Below are 12,994 nucleotides of genomic sequence, written 5' to 3'. Positions count from 1 at the left end.
TATCAGAGAAATATCAAGATCTTACAGAGATATTCAGTTCAGCTAAGATGACTAGACTGACCGTGTGACCGTGTCTGGGACCAGGACCAGATTTTTTGATAGTCTCATTACCAATTCGACTGATCCCATTACATGATTTTAACATTAGATAGTAGTTCCATACTGTCTCAGTGAGACTTACTGTCTACTCTTATCACATTTTCCAAATGAGATCATGATTTCCACTTCTCAATTTATATTATTTTTATTGCTTTAAATGACTTTAAATCTCATTTAAGTGTTATCAAAAAGCGTTACTTTTTAAAAAATTAAAAATAGTCTAAAAAAAACCTTAAAATGTCTAAAAATAGTAACTTTATGCCAAGAATGGGACTAAATGGGATCAAATGAGATCACTTTCTCATTTTTTTCAAGTCATGGTTTCATTTTAAGATCTGATATATAGTCACTTTACATGTTTTTTTAATAGCCAGTCCCAGCGGGATTCACGCCAAGAAATGTATGAGACCAGACCAAATGGGACCAAACGTGAAATTCATAGTCCCGGCGGCCAGTCTAAAGATGACTGAGCTTTTATCTTACTGTGAGAAGAATCTGATAATAGATTTAGTAGAAGAGTAGAAATTCTTCTAAGAATTAATCTATAAGCTCTTTCATTATAAGACAGAGATCTTGTAAGCTTATATAAAGAAGAATCTGAAGAATGACTTCATCTATTCTTTACAGATTTTCACAGAAGTCTCTGTGATATTTATAAAGAAGAAGAATGAAGATCTCAGATTATATATAAACTACTGTAGTCTAAACTTTAAAATAATAAAGAGTTACTATTCTCTATCTCTGATTAAGAATGTAATCAACTGTCTTACAGAAGCTGTTATATTCACATAATTAAATATAATTAATATATATACACAGCTGTGAATACAGTCTAAAGATGAATAAAAGACTATCTTTAGAACTATACTGAGATTATTTGAATATCTTGTGATATCTTTTAATTTAACTAATATTTCTGCAGCATTTCAGTCTTTCATTAATAAAATATTTTATATATATCTGAATATCTTTGTGATAATATATCTGAACAATGTAATAATATACTCTGTGAAGAAGAAAGAACACACTGAGTATATATAAACTGTGTTAAAGGTCTTAGATAAGACAGAACTATATATTAAGCTTATAAAGTGCAACTTCAGTATCTATCAGATTAATTTTCTAGAATATGTAATCACTGTGACTAATATTCAGATGAAATCTTCATAAGTTGAGATTATTCTATTATAGCTGAAGCTAACTAGTATTTATAAGATTCAGATCTTTCTGAGCTTTGTGAATTTCTATAGACAGTTTATCTTTATATTTGTAAAAATCTTCTTGACTCTTACAGACATGCTGAAGAGTGAAAATAAGAAGAAGTTATTTTATAAATTAAGAATGAAATGACTATTAAGAAGAGAGAGTTATAAGAACTTTCTTATCTCAGAAGCTTATAAGATCTTTATAAGATTAAAATAGATATTCATAGATACAGTGATACTGTTTCACTTTAATTTCTTACTCTTAATTAAATTGAAGATAGATATCTTCTTCTTTACAATTTCAGAAATAGTCTTATAACTACAGTTAAATAAGAACTGAGTTTCAGTGATCTTTTTCTTACAAAAGATGTAACTTACAGAGACTAACTATAATATTTATAATCAGAAGCTTCTTATCATAGTGAAATTCTTCTGTTACTGATATCACTACTTTAAGAGTTTTGTGATAGTAATTACTATTAGAACTAATTATAACAGATTATAACAGTGTACTTTAATTAAGAAACTCTTGCAGTGACAGATCTGCTGAGCTCAGAAACTGAGTTAATTCTGATTCAAGATAGAGTATATTAAGAGAACTAAGAACTCAGCAGATGAACTCTCTTATAGATCTGACTATATCAAGAAGATTGGAATAACAGATATAGAAAGACTAGAGAAGATAGAAAAGCTTTATAAGATACTCAGACTGAGCATTATAAAGAGAGTGACTGATAGACTGGCCGCCGGGACCATGAATTTCACATTTGGTCTCATTTGGTCTGGTCCCATACATTCCTTGGCGTGAATCCCGCTGGGACTGGCTATCAAAAAAACATGTAAAGTGACTATATATCAGATCTTAAAATGAAACCATGACTTGAAAAAAATGAGAAAGTGGTTCCATTTGGTCCCATTTAGTCTCATTCTTGGCATAAAGTTATTATTTTTAGACATTTTAAGGTTTTTTTTAGACTATTTTTAATTTTTTAAAAAGTAACGCTTTTTGATAACACTCAAATGAGATTTAAAGTCATTTAAAGCAATAAAAATAATTTAAATTGAGAAGTGGAAATCATGATCTCATTTGGAAAATGTGACAAGAGTAGACAGTAAGTCTCACTGAGACAGTATGAGACTACTATCTAATGTTAAAACCGTGTAATGAGATCAGTCGAATTGGTAATGAGACTATCAAAAAATCTGGTCCTGGTCCCAGACACGGTCACACGGTCAGTCTAGTGACTGAGAAGTCTTTCAATTCTCCGTAAGAGAAGAGAGAGAAGAGAGAAAAGAAGTCTGTATAACTACTCTCTATAATACTGAGAGTTAACACTCTGAGAATCTCTGTGAGAATTCTTGAAGAGAGTATCTATAATCTAAAGAATTTACAGACTTTGAAAAGTACTGTGAAAGACCTGATATAAGAAGAAATAGAGTATAAGTTTTTATAAAATCTTCTATTCAGATTATCTGAACTACAACTGAAGAATAAATATACTCAGTATATTCAGAAACTGCTCACAGCAGAGACTAACTCTGCAGAAATAAAGAATTGAAGAGACTCAAATAATCTCTTATAAAGAGAGAGTCAGATTTATATACTTATGAATAAGTTTCTATATATAGAACTTATTAAAAGGCATTATAACTCTTCTCTAATGTGGCAGGCTGCGTCTGATCAATCATATAGACTATTCTGTTACACTTCACAGATTTCTACCACTCTGATTCTCAGTTGCTGATTCTCAGCTGAAAATCTACAGAATTTCTATTCTTCCGCCCTGAAGCTTCACTGTGTATGAAAACCCCTATTCTTCCGCCCTGAAGTTCCACTGTGTACATCACCATGTACACATATTAATATTCACTTCAATCACTGATTTTCACACTTTCTCTTTCTTTTCTTCTTTAACATTTTTCACTTTGTTATATAAGATCTATAAATATTATACTGATCTATTCAGTGTAGGCCTCTTACACTTGAAAAACATTGATCATCTTCTTATTAGAAATGATTACTCACTGAGATATTCAAATACATAACAACATGTAAGAAATAGAGAAACAGTCAAACAGTTAAATAGATATCAAGTTCTCAAATAGAAGCTTGCTCATCAGTCACTCTGATCTCATAACAAGATCTTACAAAGAGAGTAAGATCTTAGAAGAGAATATCAGTAAAAGATCTGAGAGTTCTGACACTTCAGATATATGAGATATTCATACAATTACACTTTCACATATTCAACAATTGATATAATTAAGTCTAACAGCCAGCGTGGCCCAGTTGGTAAGACTGGTAACCAAGGCCGCACACATTAGGGGTGCGTGGGTTCGAATCCCACCGCTGGCACCTGCCACTTCTTACCCATGAAAGCCCCCATGTAATAGGGGCTGAGCCTAATTAGTAAGGCTTGGTGCGGGGTAGAACTCCCTACTGCAAGCCAAGCCACTAGTTAAGCGAGATCCTGCGAACACCCACCAGGGCCGGCATGGGGTGCCAATGTCCCACTATCCTACTGTGCACCCGTCAAGGTTCTAACGATATAGAGCCAAGCCTAATGTAGTGGTTATACACTACTTAAGCGAGTCCCTAACTAGGGCCGTCATCGGAGCCTAGCTCCCCCCCAAATACAGGGAATGATTTTGAAAACCACCCGACTAGCAGGCCTAGACGCGCATCTAGGCCCTAGGCAGGGCACCCTGATAGGCTAGAGCCTGCAAGCTCCCTGCCAAGCCCTAATACTGGCAGGGAGGACTGCAGTCATCGAGCCTATGGTTAGTCCCTAACACGGGGCGAGGCCACGACGGCTGATTGGTAGGCCTATGGGCATCTAATGGGGCCGAGATCAGCAACCGGAAGCTTGGTGTGTACCAAGTGGGCGGTGGCAGCCACTAACTAACGCCCCTGGAAATTAGTGGCTGGCCCGAGAGGACGGACGCGGTGGTCGGTTAATTATAGGGGGTTAAATGTAATTAGCTTAAGGTGCATCCTGCGGGTGGCTAGCGCCCGTAGTCTTTTGAATAGAGAGATTAAACCCAGTGTAAATGTCAAATGGTTAGGAGTATGGTTAAACTCCAAGTTGAATTTTAAATATCACATTCAACAAAGAACTGTCAAGGCAGAAAGACTATTGAACAACATAATCAGACTATCAAATACAGAGAGGGGTCTATCCTTCCAGGCTATGAGACAGTTATATATAGCCTGTATTACATCAGTAGCTGATTATGAAGTTCAAGTTTGATGAAATAATCAAGGGAATTTCACTGAACTCTTTCAAAGTCTGCAAAACAGAGCCTTGAGAAGAATTCTGAGAGCATTCAAATCATCTTCTATTAAAGCAATGGAAATTGAAGCTTCAATTCCTCCTTCTGCTATTAGATTTGAAAAGGCCTGTATGAACTATGCTCTGAGAGTAGTAAAGAAGAGCTCAAATCATATAATCAGAGAAAGAGTCTCTTCTTCATTTCCACCAATTAACTCTGGAAATGAACTGGATTGGAATAGATTTCTTGATTGGAATGAAAATAATTCTTCAAAGAAAATGCCTTCTCAACTGTACAGACTATGCTCTCTGATTAAAAATCAATTTTCCTCTTTAAATGTTGAAAAAGTTGATCATGAGAAGCTATCTCCCTGGAGAGAAAAGCTTGAATCTTCTTATAGACTTATAAATAAGTGAATTATCAAAAGAGAAAGAATATGAACAGCATTTGAAGAGAATTTCTACAATCAATATAAAAGACTCTATTCTGATTTATTCAGATGGCTCAAAAAATGAGAACTTGAATAGATTAGGCGCAGGCATTGCTTATACTGAAGATAATATTAATTTTATCTCAGATTTCTGAAATCTAGACTCTGAATGTGAAGTCTTTGATGCTGAACTATTTGCAATAGTGAAAGCTTTCAAACTCATTGAAATAAAATCTCATAAAAGAGGAAATTGTTTGAAAGAGGCATGAATATTCTCTGATAGTCAAGCTGCTTTAAAAAGACTTAGAAATAGTCAGATTCATAATGATCAAATGAATCTTGAACTGATCTTAAACTCTGTTTTGAAAATTCAAAAGAGAAGAATATCAAAGCTGATAATTCATCTGCACTGAGTTCCTGCTCATATGAATATTCATGATAATGAATTGGCTGATTCAGCTGTAAAAAAGAGTGCAGAATTAAGCAGATCTATTCAAAAAATTATGTCCTGGTCTTTTATAAGAAGAAAAATAAAAGAATCTTATTTAGACAAGTGAAATGAAAGCTGGTAGAAACAAAAGAAGAGTATACATTATTCAAGATTTGAAACAAAACCCAAGTGGAAATCTTGTTCAATTAAATGTAAAAAGAAAATATTCTCATCTATAATACAGCTGAAACTAGGACATGGCTATTTCAAATCTTATAAACAAAGATTTGATGATAGATTTGACTCAATAGAATGCTCATTCTGCAATATAAATGAGAATTCTGAGTATATTGTAATGCACTGTGCATTATACAATAGTCTCAGAGCCAGATTGAAAGAGAAGTATGATCTAAATCAATTAAATATGAGATTCTTATTCTCAACTGAGACAGGAATTAAATACTTAATAGACTTTCTATCAGAAACTCAAGCAGCTACAAGAAAATGACTAAATTCAGAATTATCTGAATATGAAGAGGAGGAAATCAATCAGATATAGTCTGTTAAAACAGCTATACACTCTCTTTTAATAATTTGTTTTGTTATAGTCTCTCTTTACTTTATCTTTTTCTTTATCTTTTTCTTTCAATTTCTTTCTATCTATCTGTTTAATGTGTCTATCTTTGAGACTGTGTTCTTTTTCTCTTTTCTTTTGTCATGATATTGTCAAATGGTTTCAAAGTATCAAAAGATGTTAAAACACTGTAATTTGTAAACAGTTTTTGTATTCTGGGCTGGAAATTTCTGATTTTGCATATCTGAAATTGATGAATGTATAATAGTTAACTTTACAGACATAGAAAAAACCCTGAGAACTAAAGTTCTCAGGTAGATGTCATAGTCTCTGACTGCATACATCTATAATTGAAGAATAATAATAATAATAATTAAGTCTAACAATAATATGAGAGAACTCTTGAATATGAGCATAGATGCAATATCACAGTGACTCTGAGCAATGTTAAAATTACAACAGCAACAGATAGCTGATGTGTATGTAACTCAACAACTTTAATATAAGAAAATTTAATAATTAACTTAATAAGAAACTCATGCAATTTCAACACTTACAGAATCAAATATAAAAGTGCTGAAAGAATGCTTAGATACTCTCACATATTTCAATACTTCTGATCTCACTCTCTACTCATCATGAAGAATGAAAATGCGCATGAACCTGAGTGTAGATGAAGATGTCATCAGTTTACTAATCAATCAAGATTGATATATTAATGAACAATTGAAGAATGACATGAAATAAAAGTTTCATTCATGAATAAAAGCATGTGAATCAGTGTTGTAAACACCTGATAATATAATTAAATATCTTGATATCCTGTTTCAAGATACTGCTATGTAACAGAAAGTATTAGATTGATTACAGAGTATCTGACAGAGAAACACTTCTCTCATAACATTCATCTCTGACTTCAACATCAAGATTCTAGAAGCAGGTGATTAATCTTGAGAGAATTAAATGAAGATTAGTATACTCAAGAAGACATTAACTTTCAAACTCTTACAGACTCTTATAAATGTAGACAAAGATCAGACTTATGAAGGTTTCTGCATACAACTTCAGACATTGAATGATCATCTTATCAAGCTCACGATATACAGAACAGTGATAGAAGACATTACACTTATACACCTGCACTGAGAAATAACTCAGTCACTCATACATCTGTGCTGAGAAATGACAACAATGATGCAGATGTTATGAATTAGATAGACTTAAATATCTACACACAAGTAAGAGTCTCTGCTGTTCAAACAGGCTTCTGAGGTTCTGGGATCACTTCTGAAGAAGTCACTGACTGATATTAACAAGAGATGTGCATTAATTGTAACTGATCAGAACACATCACTTTCAACTGTCAATCAGCCTATGTATCTCCTCACTCAAGAGAAAGATCAGTATCTTCTCATTCAAAGAACAGATCAATGCCTGTCTGCATCAATCACATTGCATTGAAGAAAGATTCAGAAGACAACTATAAAGATGTCTCAATGAAACAGAGAAAAGATTAGCTTCTGTTCAAATTCACAAACAGAAGCTTGAAGAGGTCAGATAACAACAATTTGAAGAGAAAATGACAATGAATGTGATTCTTGTATCTACTGTAGTCAATAACATGTATAATATGAAAGTCATGATAGACAGTGATCTATGTTATTATACAATGATTAAATCTTCAGTTGTAAGATGTTATAATCTTCAGCATATCTTCTTATTAAAACTCTGACTTCTTGCAGGATTTAATGATTCAAAAGACATTCACACTTATTACATAATGAAACTAAACATAGATGTCAGAGACTATCAACATAAAGATGTCTATGTATATAAAGTTAATAATCTTGACTATAATCTTATACTAGAACTTGCCTGACTATCTGAACAGAGCATCTTGTTAAATGCTTAAAATAGAAGTTTAATATTCTCTAACAATGATAGAATTCATGAAGATAATATTCATAAGACTATGAACCTTACATAGATCTCTGTCAACACTTATGAAATGCTCTGAAAAAGAAGTCATCAGCAAGATCACTGATAAAGTCATTAACAGCAGAATCATGTATCAATCTATTTCATTAGTCTGGCTAATATTAAGAAGACTCTAGAGAAGTTATCTCATACTACAATAACAGATTCTCACACAAAACTCTCTTAATAATATCATGAATATCTAGATGTCTTTCAATAAGATAATATTATAAATATACTCACTTTACAAGACTCAGAAGTGAATCACAGTATCAAGTTAGAAAAGAAGAATGATAAGAACTCTGAGTTATCATGAGACCTTCTTTATAATATGTCTCAAGATGAACTTCTTCTTCTTCAGAAGACACTCAATGATCTGTTAAATAAGAAATTCATATATATTAGTAACTCTTTCACTGCAGCTTCTATTCTCTTTGTAAAGAAATCAGATAAAGAACTCTGATTCTGTATAAACTATCAAGATCTGAACAGATTGATAAAGAAAGATCATTATTTCTTATCTCTTATCAATGAAACTCTAGCATATATTAGATAAGTCTGATGCTTTATAAAGTTAGATATCATCACTGCATTTCATAAAATTCATATCACTGAAGAAGATAAATAACTTGCAGTATTTCAAACACATTATGATCTCTTTGAATGAATAGTCACACTCTTTGAACTGACTAATGCTCTCAGTACATTTCAGAAGTATATTAACTAAGTACTCTGAGATTTTCTTAATAAGTTTGTATCTGTATATCTAGATAACATTCTCATCTTCACTGATGAATTCAGAAAAGAATATCAAGAACATGTGCAGAGAGTATTATAATAATTACAAGAGATAGAACTACTGATAGATATTAATAAGTATAATTTCAAAATCAAGAGTATAAAATATCTAAGTTTTATTATAGAAGCTGACAAGAGAAGTTGAATGAATTCTGAGACACTCTTCACTATTCTCAAGTGAAAAGCTTCATATACTGTGAAAGATGTACAAAGCTTCATCAGATTTACTAACTTCTATCAGTGATTTATACAAAACTTCTAAGATATCATGAGATTACTCACAGAACTTATTAAGAAGGATTCAGTATTTCAGTGATCAGCAGACACTGAAGTCACATTCATACAGATGAAGAAGATATTCATTAATATCTCTCTGCTAATAATATTCAATTCTGATCATAAGACAGTTGTTAAAGCTGATTTCTCTGACTATATCACAGAAGAAGCTATATTATAATATGATGATAAAGATGTCTTACAATTATACATCTTCATATCTAAGAAGCTGAGTCTCACTGAATGCAATTACAAGATCTATAACAAGAAACTTCTCACAATTATACACTGTCTAGAAGAATGAGACTCTGAACTCTGAAGTATCTTCAAATTTGAGATAATCACAGATTATAAGAATCTGAAGCATTTCACAATCATCTACAAGCTTACTGAACATCAGATGTGATAATTCAAGCTATTAAGTCATTTTTATTTCACTATACACTATCACCTCAGCAGTCAGAAGTCAATGACAGATACTCTCTCATAATAAGAGTAAGATATGATATTCAATATAACAGACACTCATTGAATGAACCAGAAATACTAACTCTTAGATCTGAAGATATTAGTTAATCAAGATGAAACAACTCATGACATTATACATACTTCTCTGATTAGAACACTCTCTCTCTGAACTGTCACTGACACTGATATTAATATCTCAACTTCTCTTATACTGAATGAACTGTGATACATAACAGCCTGAGCTGATGAACTTCTTCAGATTCTCACTGAAGCAGTATAACAAGAAGTATCTCAATTTTCTTCAGAACTATTGTAACATGACAGAACTGAAGCAGTGACTAGTCAGCAGCATTATATAGAGATAGTTGTTTAAGAAGCTGTATAAGTGAGCTTGACTATCTTGCTTGAATAGCAAGCTCATAGACTACAGAGTTATTGCAAGAATATCACAGATATGATACTTAGCATACTAAGAAGATTGTATAAGAAATGCAGTAACTCTCATATATATTTCAGTAGAAGAAAAACAAATTACTGACTTCTTTGATAGAAAGCCAGTATCTAGCTATTCTATATAGACAATGAGTGAATATCTCTCTCTCATTCTATAAGTGAGAATAGCTAAAGTGATATCTCAGCAGTATCTCACTATTAAGAAAGAGTAATCTGCTGATCTTATATAGAAGTGAGATTCTTATATTTATCAATTTAATCTTTCTATGATATATCTGAATAATTGTTATAGAGTGATTGAAAACTAGTTTGAATAAGATAAAATTATCTGTATAAAAGCAATGAGCTGTGTAAAATCACAGCAGAGTCTTGACATGGCTGAGAGTATGACAATACTCTTCTCTTTAAGAGCATAGTTCTAATACTCTTAAGATTACTGAATTGAGAACTATCTTTGTTATATAGCAATAGTTATCAACTGATTAATAGTGTATATACTGTGTATAATATAAAGAAATAGATGAGTTTTTCTACTGACTGTGTAGATCTTTCTTTTTTCATCTTTATTCAAATTAAATATATAATAAGTGAGTTTCTTATATATCAATTTGAAATGTGAAAAATATAGTTAATAAGTGACTTACAGATCTCTTATTATATTTCATTCTATATATGAAATTCTCTGCAAAAGTAATGTGTTTTAGAGATAAAGCTAACAGTAGTAACAGGATTTTTTAAAAAGATTTTCTCTTTTTATAAAACATTTTTCTCTTCTCTTCTCTTATCTGTAATAGTGAGTGCATGAGAGTATTGTTCTTAAGAGATAATAAGAGACTTATTCTGACATTTTCTAGTGAATAACAAACATCTTCATGATACAGCTGCAGCCTTCATAACTGTCAAGAAAGTCAGATTGAAGGTGAAGACAGCAGTATCAATAAGTCATAAGAGTATCACTTTCATTGTCACATCTTCTTCTGCTTTTCTTGCAGTCATGGTAATAGTCACTGTATCTTGCAGTGAGGTGTTATCTCTTCTGTCAGTCAGTTCATCTGTGTCTGATCCTTTCTCTGCCTCTCTCACCGCTATTGCAACACTGCCCCCTTCCTCAGCTAACACAGTAGTGTACAATCTCATGTGATCATTCAGAGAGAAACTCAGAGAGAGCTTGATTTCAGAGACAGTGACTCTGAGAAGCTCAATCTGTAGTTTCTCTCTCACAGCATATCTGAGCCCTGCTCAGAATACTGCTGAGTTGAGTCTGCAGAGTCTCACAGTTTCTTTGTCTTCTCTCTGTAAGAAGGCTTCAGTACAGTCTCTGATCAGTATCATTACTTATCTGCACTATGCTAAGCAGCTGAAGAAGAGAAGAATTTTATACATCTATCTCTTCTCTCACTCTCATTATTTCTGTTACATCTGTAACAACAATCTCTGTCTCTCTATAAGTATTATCTACTCTACAAGAAGATGTTATATTAACTCTGACAAGAAGCTCAGATGCTTAAGTAGTACAGAGTGAGAGTCTCAGAGCTTTAAATATTGACAGATTCTATTAAGACTGAGAAGATTCTTCTTATTTATCTGTAAAAGATGATGAAAGTATGAATCTTCAAGATAAAAAAACATCTCAGAATGACTGATCTTAAGAAGAAATCAGCTAATACTGCTGTTAAAAGCATCACAGAGATCAATTACTGATTGAAGAGAATCTCACTTCAATTGAAGCAGATAACTGAGATACTTTGTAAGTTGATAAGTTAATATTTTATATATTTCTTATACTCTTCTGCAGTGCTGCAGTGCTAACTTCTCAGCAGATAAAGATATCAGTGTCAGAGACTTCAACAGTGAAGAATGAGTTTGATAAGAATGTGATTATTAATGAGTAGACTCTGATCTCTCTTTTTACTTTTTCAGTGAGCTGTAGTCTTATTAGAATAGCAGCAGTCTGTGAATTAATAATATTAATCTTTTTTATTAATTTCAAATATCTCTTTCTTTTCTTATTAACTACTTGAGAAATTTTACACTTATATAGTCTTATTAAACTTCTAAAAAACTCTTTAAGAGAAAATAGAAAAAGAGTGCTACAGAGCTCACAAGATATTGACTTATCATTATAAGATTATCTCTAAAAAAAACTCTTTAAGAAAAAATGAGAAGTCTTAAGTAGTATTTCTTACTCAATATCTCTGATATGTAATAAGACAGTCTCTACTAGTTATCTTATAGCTTGTAATCTCTTTCTCAGCATTTTTCAAATGCTTAAGCAGTTCTCATGAATTCTCTGATAGTAAATAATCTTTTTATTTAATAAGATATTGAAGCTTACTATAATATATTTACTTATTCAATATTTTCTTCATAAGATATTCAGTATCACTCTCAATCTTAATATTATTTAGCTGAGATGACTTCACTCTGAGATATTGCTTATAGAGCTTTAAATAGAAAATGTGAAAAATAGAATGAATTAATTTCAATTCTGTGAGTAATTTTAACTCATATATCTGTTTACTCATCACTCTTATTACTGAGAAAGATTCTAGTCATCACTCACTGAGCTTCATATATAATTTTATTATCTTGATATTCTTTACTAAAAGTAGTACTTGATCCTCTATTAAGAACTTCATTGAAAGATGTTTTCAATTATAGTATTTTATCTACTGCTTCTGAGTACAGTGAATACTTCTTACTATCTTCTTATGAATTTTATTTAAAAGTTTCAATCTCACTTTTACTTCTGATACTGAGAAGTACTCTGTTCTCTGTATCTATTTAATATTCTGACTGTCTATCTCTTTCTTTAAAATGTTGTTCACAATGTCACTGAGTAATAAAGAATTATATTTATAATAAGTATAGAAAGAAGATATCTTTAAGATTACATTCTTTATATTATTATATATAAATTCAGTAATTAGAAGATATTTGAGTCAATTATTCTGATAATATGAACAGAATACTTGAAGATGCTATTCTAGTGTCTGATTCTGATATTCAGT

The 12,994-nt window shown here is 31.8% G+C and overlaps 1 pseudogene across 1 annotated transcript; it reads left to right on the top strand.

Moving 5' to 3' along the window:
• Positions 1-3,579: 3,579 nt before the first annotated feature.
• On the top strand, positions 3,580-3,660 carry BDBG_16228 (annotated as a pseudogene). Its single transcript has one exon. The product of its transcript is annotated as a tRNA-OTHER (tRNA).
• The last annotated feature ends 9,334 nt before the right edge of the window (positions 3,661-12,994 follow it).

Source organism: Blastomyces gilchristii (assembly GCF_000003855.2).
Source record: "Blastomyces gilchristii SLH14081 genomic scaffold supercont1.2, whole genome shotgun sequence".
NCBI classification, from domain to species: domain Eukaryota; kingdom Fungi; phylum Ascomycota; class Eurotiomycetes; order Onygenales; family Ajellomycetaceae; genus Blastomyces; species Blastomyces gilchristii.
The sequence above is the reverse complement of the archived record's forward strand: the minus strand, read 5'-3'. Positions and strand labels throughout refer to the sequence as shown.